Genomic DNA, 15647 nt, shown 5'->3' with positions numbered 1-15647 from the left:
TGGGTTTAGTTTCATTCTGTTGCATATGGATTTCCAATTCTCCCAGCACCATTTGTTGAAGAGGCTATCTTTTCTCCATTGCATATTTGTCTAGTATGAGAAAATTGTATTTATTTGGGTTTGTGTCCGTGTCCTCTATTCTGTACCTTTCTATTTTGGTACCAATACCATGCCGTTTTTGTTACTATTGCTTTGTAGTAGAGTTGAAGATCTGGTATTGCGATACCCCCTGCTTCAGTCTTTCTACTGAGGATTGCTTTAGCTATTCTGGGTTTTTTATTCTTCCAGATGAATTTCATAATTTCTTGCTCTATTTCTGTAAGGTACATCATTGGGATTTTAATTGGAATTGCATTGAATCTGTATAGCACTTTAGGTAGTATGGCCATTTTGACAATATTAATTCTTCCTATCCAAGAACATGGGAGATCTTTCCATCTTCTGAGGTTTTCTTTAATTTCTTTCTTTAGTGTTCTGTAGTTCTCACTGTAGAGGCCTTTCACCTCTTTTGTGAGATTGATTCCCAAGTATTTAATTTTTTTCGATGCTATTGTGAATGGGGTAGTTTTCCTAATTTCTCTTTCTGAAAATTCATCACTTATGTATAAAAATGCCTTAAATTTATGTGCATTGATCTTATATCCTGCTACTTTACTGAATTCACTTATGAGATCTAAAAGTTTTCTGGTGGAATTTCCTGGTTCCTCTAAGTATATAATCATATCATCAGCAAACAGGGATAGTTTGAGTTCTTCTTTTCCTATTCGTATCTCTTTAATTTCTTTGGTCTGTCTAATTGCTCTGGCTAGAGTTTCAAGGATGATATTGAAAAGAAGTGGTGAAAGAGGGCATCCCTGCCTTGTTCCAGTTTTAAGGGGGAATGCTTTCAGTTTTTCACCATTTAGAATGATATTAGCCATGGGCTTAGCATAGATGGCCTTTACAATGTTCAGGAATGTTCCCACTATCCCTATTTTTTCTAGTGTTTTGAGCATGAAGGGGTGCTGTATTTTATCAAATGCTTTTTCTGCATCTATTGAATTAATCATGTGATTCTTGACTTTAAGTCTATTGATATGGTGAATTACATTTATTGATTTCCTGATGTTGAACCAACCTTGCATCCCTGGGATGAAACCCACTTGATCATGGTGCACTATCTTTTTAATATGTTTTTGTATGCGATTTGCTAAAATTTTGTTGAGAATTTTTGCGTCGATGTTCATTAAGGATATTGTTCTGAAATTTTCTTTCCTCGATGTGTCTCTGTCTGGTTTAGGTATCAGGGTGATATTGGCTTCATAGAACGAGTTTGGGAGGGTTCCCTCCTCTTCTATTTTATGGAATACTTTGAGAAGTATTGGAATGAGCTCTTTTTTAAAGGTTTTGTAGAGCTCGGCTGAAAACCCATCTGGTCCTGGACTTTTCTTTGTTGGTAGGCTTTTGATGACTTCTTCTATTTCATTACTTGAAATTGGTTTATTTAAGTTGTGTATGTCCTCCTCGTTCACTTTAGGCAATTCATATGTCTCTAGAAACCTGTTGATGTCTTCAAAATTTTCTATTTTGCTGGAGTATAGATTTTCAAAATAGCTTCTAATTATGTTTTGAATTTCAGTTGTGTCTGTTGTGATATGTCCTTGTTCATTCCGAATTTTAGTAATTTGGGTTTTCTCTCGTCTTCTCTTTGTTAGTGTGGCTAAAGGTTTATCAATTTTGTTTATTTTTTCGAAGAACCAACTATTTATTTTGTCCATTTTTTGTATTGTTTCTTTTGTTTCCATTTCGTTGATTTCAGCTCTGAGTTTAACTATTTCCTGTCTTGTACTACTTTTGGTGTTGGTCTGTTCTTCTTTTTCTAGGGCTTTGAGCTGTAGTGTTAGGTCATTTATTTGTTGAGTTTTACTTCTTTTATTAAATGTGCTCCATGAAATAAATTTTCCTCTAAGTACTGCTTTCATAGTGTCCCAGAGATTTTGATATGATGTTTCTTTGTTCTCATTTACCTCTAAGAATTTTTAAATTTCCTTCCTAATATCTTCTGTTATCCATTCATCATATAATAGCATATTGTTTAATCTCCAGGTGTTGGAGTAGTTTCTGTTTTTTACTCTTTCATTTATTTCTAACTTCAATCCATTATGATCTGATAGAATACAAGGTAGTGTCTCCATCTTCTTGTATTTGCTAACATTAGCTTTGTGGCATAATATGTGGTCTATTTTAGAGAAGGATCCATGTGCTGCTGAGAAGAAAGTGTATTCGCTTTTGGTTGGACGGTATGTTCTATAAATGTCTGTTAAGTCTAAATTATTGATTGTGTTATTGAGATCTATGGTTTCTTTGTTCAATTTTTGTTTGGAAGATCTGTCCAGTGGTGAGAGAGGCGTGTTAAAATCACCTAGTATTATTGTGTTATGGTCTATTTGATTTCTAAAATTGAGAAGGATTTGTTTGACATATATGGATGAGCCACTGTTTGGGGCATAGATGTTTATGATTGTTATATCTTGCTGATTTATGCTTCCCTTAAGCAGTATGAAATGTTCTTCCTTATCCCTTCTGACTAACTTTGGCTTGAAGTCCACATTATCTGAAATGAGGATGGATACTCCAGCTTTTTTGCTGAGTCCATGTGCATGGTATGTTTTTCCCCATCCTTTCACCTTTAGTCTATGGGTATCTCTTTCTATGAGGTGAGTCTCTTGCAGGCAACATATTGTTGGATCTTTCTTTTTAATCCAATCTGCCAGTCTATGTCTTTTGATTGATGAATTCAGGCCATTTACATTCAGGGTTATTATTGAGATATGATTTGTATTCCCAGTCATTTGGTTCATTTTTAAAATTTTATTTATTTATTTATTTTTTTGACACAACTTGGTTCCTCCTTTATTTGACAGTTCCTTTAGGATAATTCCTCCCTTTGCTGATTTGCTTCTTTGTGTTTTATCTCTTCCTCTTGGAATATTTTGCTGAGAATGTTCTGTAATGCTGGTTTTCTTTTTGTAAATTCTTTTAGCTTTTGTTTATCATGGAATGATTTTATTTCATCATCAAATTTGAAGGTAAGTTTTGCTGGGTATAAGATTCTTGGTTGGCATCCATTTTCTTTCAGAGCTTGAAAAATGTTGTTCCAGGCCCTTCTAGCTTTTAGGGTCTGGATTGAAAAATCTGCTGATATCCGTATTGGTTTCCCCCTGAATGTAATTTGGTTCTTTTCTCTCACAGCCTTTAAAATTCTGTCTTTATTTTGTATGTTCGGTATTTTCATTATAATGTGCTTTGGTGTGGGTCTGTTGTAATTTTGTGTATTTGGAGTCCTATAAGCCTCTTGAACTTGATTTCCATTTCATTCTTCAGATTTGGGAAATTTTCTGATATTATTTCATTGAATAGATTGTTCATTCCTTTGGTTTGTTTCTCTAAGCCTTCCTCAATCCCAATAATTCTCAAATTTGGCCTTTTCATGATATCCCATAGTTCTTGGACATTCTGTTCATGATTTCTTACCATCTTCTCTGTTTGTTCAACTTTGTTTTCAAGGTTAAATATTTTGTCTTCAATATCTGAGGTTCTGTCTTCCAGGTGTTCTATCCTATTGGTTGTGCTTTCTATGGAGTTCTTAATTTGGTTTATTGTTTCCTTCATTTCAAGGATTTCTGTTTGTTTTTTTTTCAATATCTCTAACTCTTTATTGAAATGATCTTTTGCTTCCTGTATTTGCTCTTTTAACTGTCGATTGGTGCTATCATTCAATGCCTGCATTTGCTCTTTCATCTCATCATTCAATGCCTGCATTTGCTCTTTCATCTCATCATTCAGTGCCTGCATTTGCTCTTTCATCTCATCGTTTGCTTCCCTGATCATTTTAATTATGTACATTCTGAACTCCCTTTCTGTCATTTCTTCTGCCATGCTGTCATTGGATTTTATTGATGTAACATCTAGATTTCTTTGGGGCATTTTCTTCCCTTGTTTTCTCATATTGTTCAGGAATCAGTGGGTCATTAAGATATTGCAGATTTCCTCTATTGACTTATAGTGTCCCTGAAGATTGCTAGTATATCCCCTCTTATCCTTCAGTAGCCTGCAGTCTTGGAGGAAGTTGATAATGCGGTACTCCACAAGGAAGCTGCCTCTCTAGGGATGGTAACCCTCAGGTGGGGTATATTCCCTGATAGTGGGCAGAGGTGCCTTCACTTGGTGACCAATGGTCATCCAAAGGGGAACTAGGCTGCGGGCTGAGGCATGGCTTGTTTGTTCTTGTGTCTCTGGTTTTACCGACCTTGTGGGAAAACCTCACCCGGCGGGGAAGACTCACCCAGTGGGGAGGTCTCGTTGGTCAGTTCCCCTCCTAGAGGTTCCCCTCAATCTACAACTACTGCCTGGGCTGGGCTGTCTTCCTCTGCAACGTTCCCAGGGGCCCGGACCTACCTCCTGGGACTGGGAGCCTCACCCTTCGCAGACGAGTCTCCTTAGGCTGCCCCTCCTCAGAGAATCTGCCCGCAGTCCTGGAAACTTCGCTCCGCCCCTAGGCGTGTCTCTGTGCGGCTCTTCCAACAAGAAGCCGGTCCTGGGACTCTGCTCTGCACCTAATCGCCTGGCTATGCGGCCCCTCCTCTGAGCCGCCACCTGGAGCCCCGTATAATAGCTCCGAGACCCAGAGACCCGCCACACACCTCCTCTTCCGGACAGCCACCTGGTTTCCGATGCAGTCACTAGGAGTTCAAGCAACTCACTTCGCGTCTCCTCCTCCGGCCAACCGCCTGTAGCCCTAGGCAGTCACTCCGACTCCAAGTGACCCACCTTGTTCCTCCTCCTCCTCGGGGTAGTCCCCCGGGTGTTCAGGAGTGGTTGCTTTGAGTCCAAACAACTCACCACTCGCCTCCTACTCCGGCAATCAACTGCCTGTGGCTCTGATGCAGTCACTCCTAGACCAATCGACCCGCCGCGCTTCTCCTCTTCCTCCGGGCAACCCCCCTGGTGTTCAGAAGTGGCCGTTCTGAGTCCAAATAGCTTGCCACGCAGCTCCTCCTCAGGCAGCTGCCTGTGGCTCTGATGCAGTCACTCCTAGACCAAGCGACCCGCCGCGCTTCTCCTCTTCCTCTGGGCAACCTCCCGGTGTTCAGAAGCGATCGCTCTGAGTCTAAACAGCTCGCCACGCTGCTCCTCCTCAGGCAGCCGCCCGGGGCCCCAGTGGTTGCTCCGAGTCCAAGCGCTGTGCTGAGCTGCTTCCTCTACGATGATCCCAGTTGTCCATGTTTACCGCTCCAGTGGGGGGAGGGGCATCTCGCCGAGCAACTCTACTTCACAAAGTTCCCTGCATTCTGGGGCTACCGCCCCATCCAGGAACACCTCCCCAACGGGAGAGACTCACCCGGTGGCTTTGAGTTGGTCCCAAGTCTCTCACTATCTCCTCTTTTGAATCCTGTGTCCTGGAGCAACATGAAATGCAGCCGCCCTCTAGTCTGCCATCTTGAAAACCCCCCTCTTCCTTACTTTCAATAGATATCATACCTTTGTGACATTTCCGAGTAATGTAGATGCAAATGCACTGGAAGACCTTTTCCATATTGCTCTATAAAACTGTCAGCTGGAATGAATTGTGTGGTTTACTGATTTTACCATCTTTGTAATGAAGAAGCATTAGATTTCGGCATTGTTAAAATCTGTTTTGGAATTTTGCTTTGCAGATCCATTTTGAAAGGCAGTTCCCTCTGATTTGTTTTGGTTTTGTCTTTTTCCCCCCTGCCGCCTCTTCCTCAATGCATAGTGGATAGCCTTGTGGTTACTTCCACCCCATTTCCTACACCCTGTTCCAGAATAAAGTCTTCTTACTTGTCATTTCACAGCTCTTTCTCCTGGGCCAGAATAATGCCAATCCTGACATGGAGACAGAGTGTGGCTTGGTTTGCTTCATTGTGAGGCTGTGCTTCCTCTGCTCCTTTCACCTTGCCCTGTGCTGGTCTGCAGTATCCTAAAGCAGGATCTTCCCTGGTCTCCCATCTCCCAGGGAAATATTTTTTAGAGTAAACCTTTCTATTGAAGATGAACAGGCAGAAAAGTACACAGGTCATAAATGAATATCTAGATGAGTTTTCACCAAGTAAATGCTCTGGTAGAAGGAAAAGGAGCTGGGGCTCTTTGGAGTGGGCATCCATCAACCTGTCACAGAAGAGGAGTCTCCAAAGAAGGGTCCAAGGAGTTCTTGGAGAGAAGGGGGAAATCGACTTGGAAACAGTGGGGTTCCTAATGGAAAATAATTTTAGCACCCACCTGTTGGAGGCATAGACAGAGGTAAATAGGAAAGTAGGTACATATTCAAGGGAGAATGAGGGCAATCTCAAGAGAGAGATGCCTTTGTGGGTAAAGCAAGGAAAACACATTGAAGGGTGAATGGTGGTCATCTTGAGAGTAAGAGGCATGTTTCGGTGGTTCCCGGCTCTTCTTTGAAAGGAAACTTGGTGAAGAGTGGGTATGGAAAGGTAAGTAGAAATGATATCAGTCTGGCGATCTCGAGATGGGTCATGGTGGTCTGTTCATTCTCAGGATCCTTAGGCCACAGTGGTCTTCATTATCTGATCAATAGATAGCGCTGGAAAGTCCCCTAAATTATAGCTTTCCCAAGATAAGATATCTTTGTTTAGTGTATTTATTGGGTTGGAGGGGAGCTAATTAACAGTGCATAGGTAGATTTACAGGTTTTCCAGGAATTGGGAGTAACAGGCCTGGAAGGAAGACTGCCTTGGGGAGTGACAGACCTGGAAAAGTATGTGAAACCTCTAAATGAAAATCTTATTTCCTTGTCCTTCCTTTATGTCTCTTTTCCATCTAATTTTTAAATTTCTTCTATTCTACATCAAACCCAGTGCAAGAAAAGAACATTATTGACCTCCAGAAGGCGCCTAGTGTTCCTTCCGGTCCTTTGAAAGGTAACTGCACTCCTGATTTTTTTAACAATCCTTTGGGACCCAGAGCCCAGCAGCACCTCAGTCACGTTTCCCACGCAGTGATTTTGGGCTCTGTTCTGCTCCTGGCTCATAGAAAGTTCACCTTGTTTTTGAGCCCAACTTTGTGTGTTGGATTATATATTAGAATGTTTTATTCATCACTACATTGTGGTTAGAACAGAGAACTCACCACTCCATCTTGATTAGAAGTCCAGCAGGACCTGTTTATGGGTTGTCAGTAACTATGACTGGGGACCAGGGAAATGGTAGCAGATAGGCTGTGTTCAGTGGGTGACAAGCATTTGTATGCTCCCTAGTGAATTCAGAATTTTGTCTTCCAAATAGCAGACAATGAAAAATTGCATACAGGCAATTGAAATGACTTCAGACAAACACACAGATATACACACGTGTGTGTGTATGCACATGCGTGTGCATGTGTATATTAGCTGGAGAAACATTTCTAGAAATATATACATGTATACACACATATACATACATTTATACATATATATATTTACATACACACACACACATGCACACACACACACACACACACACACATATTTTTTCTAGGAATGTTTCTCTAGCTAATCCAAAGAGACTGGAATGAAGAAGACCACTCAGAGTTACCTGCAGGGAGGGAGTTTCTATAATCTGGGTGAGGTATACTAAGGGCTCATGAGGGTAGTCATACTCAGGTGATGAGATTGCAAGGATGAATTATGGAGATAAATAGGAGGTGTCTGGATGATGTCAAAGATAATTTTTTGGTTCTAGAATAACTAAAAAACTTCTGGTGGAAGGTGGTGTAATTTACAGAGCTTACAGGAATGCTAGGGAAGGAACAGGTTTGTGAGAATTCATTTTATTTGATAATTTTGTCAGTGACTGTCTCCACATGTCCTCTCCCAAGGTTCTGGTCTTATGACTCAACTGACAAATAATGCATGTTGAGTCCCTGGTTGGACAGAGAATTAACTAGCTGACACGACCATGTTTAGGCTGGGGTTCTTTGGAGTGGGCATTAATCAACATAAAGGAAATGGTGGTCCTCAGGTTGACCTTTCCTGTCCACAAGGTGCAGGGGATGCCCAGATTCCACTTGGGCCCTTTTGAGAAAACTAGGGGAAGAAACAGAGTCAAGTGCAGGAAACATAAGACACCTGGACCTGGAGAAAGGCAGGTGCAAGGGAGAGGAATCCCAGTCTTTCTTTTCTTTTGATTGATTGGAATTCAATCCTCCCTGATCCCCACCAACTTTTGCTTCTAAAGGTCTTTTGATACTTGGGACCCTGGCCTCCTATAGATACTTCAATGATTTGATACAAATAAACTTTGGAATCCTGGGGTCAGGAGGACACAGTTTGCCTTATCTGTGATTCCACAGAAGGTGTCCAGGAGGTCTATGATGAGCCTTCTCCTGATTCTTTCTCTTTCTACCTACCCCTAAGCCTCTCCTAAGCCACAGGTTGCTTGTTTGATCAGGCTGAGTGTAGCATGCCCCTGGTCAGGCTGCTGTCTGTCTTCATAGCAATCTAAGCAGGTTCTAGAAGCACCTCTCTGGAGTCCGGGATCTTCAGAGGAGTCAACTCAGACCCTAGAAGTGTACTCCATGGAGAGCCAAGACACAGGAAGCTCAAACACATCGCTGTATCTCTTTCTGCTTCACCCTGTACTCTTTGGGAAACAGATGAGCACTATTGTAATGGTCTTGCTCACATTATTGCTTATTTTGGGCAGAAGCAGAATAATAGGATGTTATGACCTGTGAAACCATAATCCAACCCCTACATTCCATAATGAGGCCCAGGGAGGTCAAGGCACTTATTCAAGGTCAAACCAGGAATACTTTCTTTTATCCTCCCTCCTTACCCCCATCCCTGGTTCCCAAAGGGCTTTAGAACCACCTTAGTGAACTCTAGGGTGCTGTCATTAATCCAGATATTGACAACTTTTTGGGTAGGTTGCTGAGAGCCCCTTGGTCCCATGGGCCTTGTAAGATCTGAGCTTGGGGTCTCATCAAAGTCTTGCATTCAGCTAGTCTTCCCCTGCAGGCTCCTGCACCTGGGATTGGAAGAATGAATAGGGACCTTGTTTGGTAGGAATTTCTTTCCTCTGCTGTTTGCTTTGGGTTCTTTCCCTCTCCATTCCTGGCTCCTAACCCAATATTTGGTTTTCTGTGAGCACTAAATATATTTTTTTTCATTTAACCCCCAGAATCATGGCTTCCTACCTGCTTCCCACGACCGGATCCACAGCCTGGAATGAAAACAGAACCCAGAGGGCATCCACAGCTCAAGGCTGAGGGGGTGGCAGTTCCGGGGAGGGGGAGGTGCAGCACCAGGGAGGGAGCGAGCACTCACCCACATGGAGCATCTCTCAGACGTCCTGAGAAAGAGAGCAACGGGGAGGGAGGCGACGCATTGGCTTCTGTCCCCTACCTCCCCCAACCAGGGCCTTGGATGTTTCTCCCTACCCAAAAAGGGTCCTGTCCACCCTAGGCACCTCTGTGCACCCCAGCCTTCCAGGTGCTGGCAGCTGAGGTAGACCTAGGGCTTAGACAAAACTTACACCTAAAGCCCACCCTGCCCACACCCTGGCCCCTGCTCCAGCCAGGCTGCAGCCCCCTCTGAGAGCTCCCCACCTTCCTGCTCTCTGCACTGTTTACAGTCAAGGCAGCAGCGCAGGCGTGAGCTAAATCCTGAGCTAAATCGATCTGGGCAGTGGAAAATTCCCCTCCGGAGCCTCCTGGGTAGTGGCTCTAAGCAGCTGCTATTGAACACCAGGGCTTGTTAGGCACCTGGCTTTCAGGTCCCCCACCCACTAAGCCCCCAGCTGGGGAGGAGGTAACTTTTTCTCTCTCCTCCAGAGCCAGGGAGGGGTAGCCAGGAGCCCTGCTCCCCAGCACTGCCCCACGTTAATGCCTGTTAAAAATCTCATGTTAAATCAGACTTGGTTTTCCAGATTTGGGAGCCGGTGGCAGTACATTCTGTCTCCGTCTGGTTGAGCAGGAAAACAGGAGACAGAGCTTCCTACCACCTGATTTACAGCCTTGGCGTGTTTTTGACACACAAATCACTCGAGAGAGTGAGGCTCGATTGTGGTTCTGCAGATGGGATCTGGCAGGATTGCTTCCTGCCTGGGTGGGGAGGGCCGACCAGCTCAGGCATGTAAGGGCTTAGGGAAAAGCCTCCTTCCTGCTTGAAATGCTGCCCACTGCCTGCCCTGCAGATGTGTCTGGTACCAGAGGGCCATGTTGGGGCATGGGGTCAGTGGGGAATGTGCAGGGCAGGGTGCTTGGCTCACAAGTCCTGGGGAGCAGCAGGGCCTTTCTGATCTTCTTCTGTCCCCTTGTCCCCTTCCTTGTTGCACCTGCCTTCATTTCTTCAATGTGTGTCTACCTGTCCGGCACACTAGGCATTGGACACTGTGGTAGCTTCTGAGAGGGACTTGGTTCCATAGGAGGAGGAAATAAGAATGCAAAGATGGCCAACATGAAAGGTGGAAAGCAGTTAGTGTCAGAGTAGGTGAGATAAGGTGCCCTGGGGATTCAAAGCCTCAGGGGAGGCTTCCCTGAAGAAGGGGTGGTGGTGTTTGTCAGGACAGAAGACGGGAGCTATACTTGCTACAAGCATGATCTGATCCTTTGGGGGTTCTCTGTTATACCTCTGACTCTGTCCAAAGCCTGCCCAGAGCATTTTCTGTTTTTAACTCTGAGCTTAGCCAAGCCCAGCTGTCAAGGTCTCCTCTGCCCTTTTGTCAGGAGCCATGGGGTTTCTTTGAGGTTGGCACCAGGTAGGCATCCACTCCTCTGCCCCACTCCCACAACCAGTGCTTGGATTCAACTGTCCCTTTAAAGTGTGCTGTGCTTTGGGTGTCAGTTCAAATCTTACTTCTTCTGAAAGGGTTCCAAGGTTCTTCTAACCAGATGGCAATGGGTTTGACTGACCTAGTTGATGAGGCTTGGGAGTCTCCTTATCTATTCCCAAATCCCAGAATGGTGTATTCAGTCTGTGGTTGTGGTGGGCTGCCACATGATGCCTCTCTACCCCATCACTGCTCCTGATCCCTCCCTGCAGGCCATCTGAAAGGTCTTGTTGGTTTTCACAGGATGAAGTAGTGTGGGCACTACTTCATTCCACTCCAGCATCAATAAAGGACTTGCTATGTCCCAGGCACCAATCTGGGTGCTGGGCAAATAACTATGAAGTAGAAGATGGCTTGTCCTCCAGAATTCACAGCCCATTCACATCTGCATATTAGACTTGCACTTACCACTTAGACTTGCGCTTGACTTTCATCCCCACGTCTCTAGAGGTGGGTAAGGGAGATACTGTTGTTACTCCCAGTAGAGAGACAGGTGACCCCAAATCCAGAATCTTGGTGGTTTGCTCACATTTTTGCCAGCAGCTGATGAACTCAAGTCCCATTCTTATCAGTGTGACCTTGGACAGTTTTCTCTTCCATGAATGATCTACCTCACTGGATAGTTGTAAAGATCAAGTGCACATAGAAGCTATGAGGTTAGTTTTCCTTCTTTGGGGTGTGGGAGCATGTGGTATGCTTATGTGAATCTCCCCACATTGGTCGAGATGGGAAATCTTGCTTCCATTTTTCTTCCCTTGCTTTGATTCCTTTTGAGGGGGAAGGGGACAGGGTTGTGGGAGAGAGGAGGGGACAGTCCACAGGGTAGGAGAGATATCTGGAGCTTCCTTAACACAGGAACATGATCCTTGGCTCATCTCAGAGAGCGGAGGCTGGGCATGTTGTTGTCTTGCCCTGCCTGCCGGCAGAGGAAGCTTATGGATTTGGTGACAGATTCCTCTGAAGAGATGAATGAAGCAATTGTGCATTTGATGTAGAGGAGATTCCAGATAGAGGAGATGTTTTCAATGGCAATAACCCTGAGATGGAGTATTTCAACGAATCAACAAACGGAGGTATCGGCTTTGGCTCTCTTTGATGGTCCTGTGAACACTTGTAAGCCTCTTGAAGCTGTTCTTGGCATAGATGAACCTTGCCTAAAAGCTTTTATTCTCTTCTCTATTTTAATCACCCCTCCCACCTCCTGGAAGGATTCCTAACTCAAACTCTTGGACTACAAAAGCAGTTAACGGATCCCTGGTGGATGAGGTCCCAAATCAGAAAGATAGTTTTTCCATAGCTCCATAGATGTTCAGAAACTTCTGATGGCAAGATTAAGGGGTCTCTGAGGAGCTTAAAGGGTTTCATGTGGAGAAAGGCCCTTCTCACCTACATATCAGAGTTTAAGAGGATAGCTAAGGGCTAGTGGTATGCAGAGAGAGACCTCTAAAATATTTGTTTGGCAAGTATTGGGGTTTTAAAATTTAAATCTGGAAGCTGGAGGTGAGGGTGGATGGGTCAGAGTGGTGAGGAACCCCCAGAAGTTGTGTGCCTAGGTCGGTACACAGTGAAGGGCATGCCACATGCTTGAGGCTCCATCTGATGCTGTTGAGAGCTGGGGGCGAAGAAGCAGTGACCACGATTCCATCCTGGCCAGACTCGGAGCAGCAAATATGTGATGGAGGGGTGGTGGGAACAGAGGGTGGATTTGGAAATTGGAGGTCCTAGCTTAGAAACATCTGGGAGGGAGAAATTGCCCTCTCTTCCAAATATCTAGAAGCTTCTTCCGTTCTGCCTCAAGAAGGTAGCCCAAGATGGAATCTTCTAGTACTATCAGAGCTTGCTCAGGAATTGCTGTGAGGATGAGTGAGCTGACTATGGAAACCGGCCTCCAGCCCCAAGGCTGTCTCTGGGTGGCACCTGGCCAGTGGTTTGTGTCAGCCAGGCCAGTGTCCTCTTATTGACACTGCAACCCTGCAGGGCAACATGGAGGCTCCTGGGGGTGGGGAAACAGGTCAGAAACAGAAACTGTAATTAAATCTTTTTTTACCTACCCTCACTCCCAGCAGGAAGTTATTCTTGGTTTTGAGCAGGGAAGATGGGGCAGAGGTGGGGTATGAGCAAAAAGGCAGCTTTTGACCTTGTGTCCTTCCTGGTGATTGGGTGAAGAGGTTTTAAGATTGAAGAAAAGACTTCTTTAAGCATCTTTTCTGAAGACAGGGACCAGGACATCTAGCTGGACTCTTCGAAGACTCTATTGCTACTTTTGGCAGGGAGAAGGCCAATGCTGAGCACTGGTGCTGGCTGACTCGTCCATCCACGCCAGCTCCCTGGGTCTTGTTCCTTGGATGTTAGAGTTGAATGTGAACAATCTGGAGAAATAAGTGGGGGCAGTTCCGCTTGTGTGGGCTGAGGCAGGTGTAGCTGCAGTCAGCAAGGGGTTGTGTCATCCAAACTGGTGGCCAGTATTTAGTCTGAGCAGGGGCTCAGAATCATGGGACTTCGTTAGCACCCCCCACCCTTCTTCCCCTGGAATCAGACTAGAGCCCAAACCTCAGGCCTGAGGATACTGAGCGAGAAAGCAGAGGCAGAGGATTAGCTGTTTGGCCAGCATTCCCCTTCCCATCCTTTCTTCCAGGGTCCTTTGGGAAAAACTGTTTATTCCTCCTGCCTTGTCCCCTGTGTGTTCACTACTCCATCAATCCTGCAGTCTTCTCCTCTTCTCCCCAAGACTGAAGCCAGGGCCAAGGAAGCGTAGCCAAGTGTGCAACTTTGTCTGGTCTCCTGCGGAAAGGTTCCAGCATCTCCCATTCAACACAAGCCAAAGTCTGGGAGAAATGGGACATGGGGCTCAAGTTCTTGGAGCAGGGACTGCAAACACTTCACCTTCAAGAGGAAAAATTACCATCCACTGAGGGATCTGCCTCCAAAGTGAAGACTTAGGATTCTGTTTTTCTGTTCCAGTTACTCCTCGGGGGCAACATTCTCCTTCACTTGCATTTTTATGAAAAGCAAATCTCATTTCATTGGGCACGTCTCTCCCCTTCAGTTCCTTCCTTTTTGAGCTCCCTACGTCTCCACCTGCAGAACCAGCTGCCCCCACCCCCAAACTCCCACCTGGCGTTTCCCATTTGTGTACATTTCTTTCCACAACTAATACTTAATCCTCCTGACTGGGGCAGAACATGCAGTATCCCTGGCATCTCTGATGTGGACGAACAGGATAGGGAGGAGAGAAAAGTTCTGGAAGACTCTCATCCTTGGTTGCTGCTGAGGATGTCCAGCCCTGCCCTCACATCCAGAGTGCCTCCCCTCCTCACCCTCTACATCTCTCACTCCTATCTTTGCTATCTTGTCCTCTTTAATATCTCACTCTAACTTTTTCTCAGCATCACTGGTCACTACCACCTTTGTTGAGGCCATCGAGATGCCAGCCAGAGTTTCCCCATTGCTCTTGTGCCTTTCCTACAGCCCCACACTGAGGCCAGAGTGATTTTTCTAAACTTCAAAGTGGCTGGACCAGCCTCTGCTTGCCTTCCAGCGTTTCCCCTAGCCTTGGTGGTGATGTCCTAGCGGTCCAGGGTGGCCCGTCTGAAGACTTCACACAGTTGCTCATCTCTTGCTACTTCTGCTTCATGTACTGAATTCCAGCTTTTCCTATCAGAGTGCATTCTTGGCCTTGCCTCCAGATCTCTGCCAGAGACACCGCTCCTTCCCAGGGTGCTTGGTATGGGTGCTTGTGCTAGCACGTGCATACTACACAGACACACACACACACACACACAGACACACAGACACACAGACACACAGACACACAGACACCATCTAACTGAAGGTTCAATCACCTTTAGGGATTATAATTTCCAGAGATAATTTTCTGATGAATCCCTCTATGTCCTGTATCCCACCTCACATAAAACACATACTTTCAATTTAAGTGTCCTTTGTCCTTTCGGTAGCTTTTGTTGCTGTTGACCTTTTCTGCCTTCTTGAAACCTCTTATCTGGCTGGGTATAATGGCACACACCTGTAATCCTGGCAACTCAGGAAATTGAGACAGAAGGGTCATAAGTTTAAGCAAGGCCAGCTTGGGCAACTTAGCAAGACCTGTCTTAAAAAAAAAAAAGTCTAGAATGTAGCTTGGTGGTGTCCCTACAGTATGCAAAACAGAAAAAAGAAAAATTTTCATCTATGTTGTTTCCATGGGGATTGCCTCTTGACTTTCCATTCTTTCTGTCTTTTGGTAATGCGGTAATTACCTTGCTTTTGTTTTTGCAATACTAGGGAATAAACCCAGGGCCTCATGCATGCTAGGCAAGGGCTGTACCACTGAGCTACATCCCTGGTCCTTCCCTGTTTTTTATTTGAGGAATCTACTGAGTCTATGTGCTTTGTGGAAAATTACCTGCATCCCATGCTCTACGTTTGGGGAAATGGCTTTGGCATAAACTAAGAAGAGCTGTAGAAGTTGGTTCCAGGGTGGAAAGTGACCAAATTTAAGCCAATGTTTGTTGGTAGTTTCTAGGTAAGAAGTTTCCTTGTATCTCTGGTAGATCTCTGGGTATGATGACCTCTTTCCCCTGGATTTGGAGGGGGAAGTAGGAAACCTGGGAGTTTTGGCAGCAGGCCTTAGAATAAAAGCTAATCCCGCAGAAGGCAGAGCCAAAGGACAGAAAGAAACTGGGTCTTTGATGTCATTGGTAGAGCTGCTGAATCAAACTGAACCTGAAGCCAGAACTGGTCCTGTATTTCCAGTCCTTTAAATCACTTTTATTATTTGGGCCACTTTGAATTGACTTTTTTTACATGTAGAAAAACCCTAATGCA

The sequence above is a fragment of the Sciurus carolinensis genome, chromosome 4 (assembly GCF_902686445.1).
Source record: "Sciurus carolinensis chromosome 4, mSciCar1.2, whole genome shotgun sequence".
Lineage (NCBI taxonomy): Eukaryota > Metazoa > Chordata > Mammalia > Rodentia > Sciuridae > Sciurus > Sciurus carolinensis.
This window is presented reverse-complemented; position numbering follows the sequence as displayed.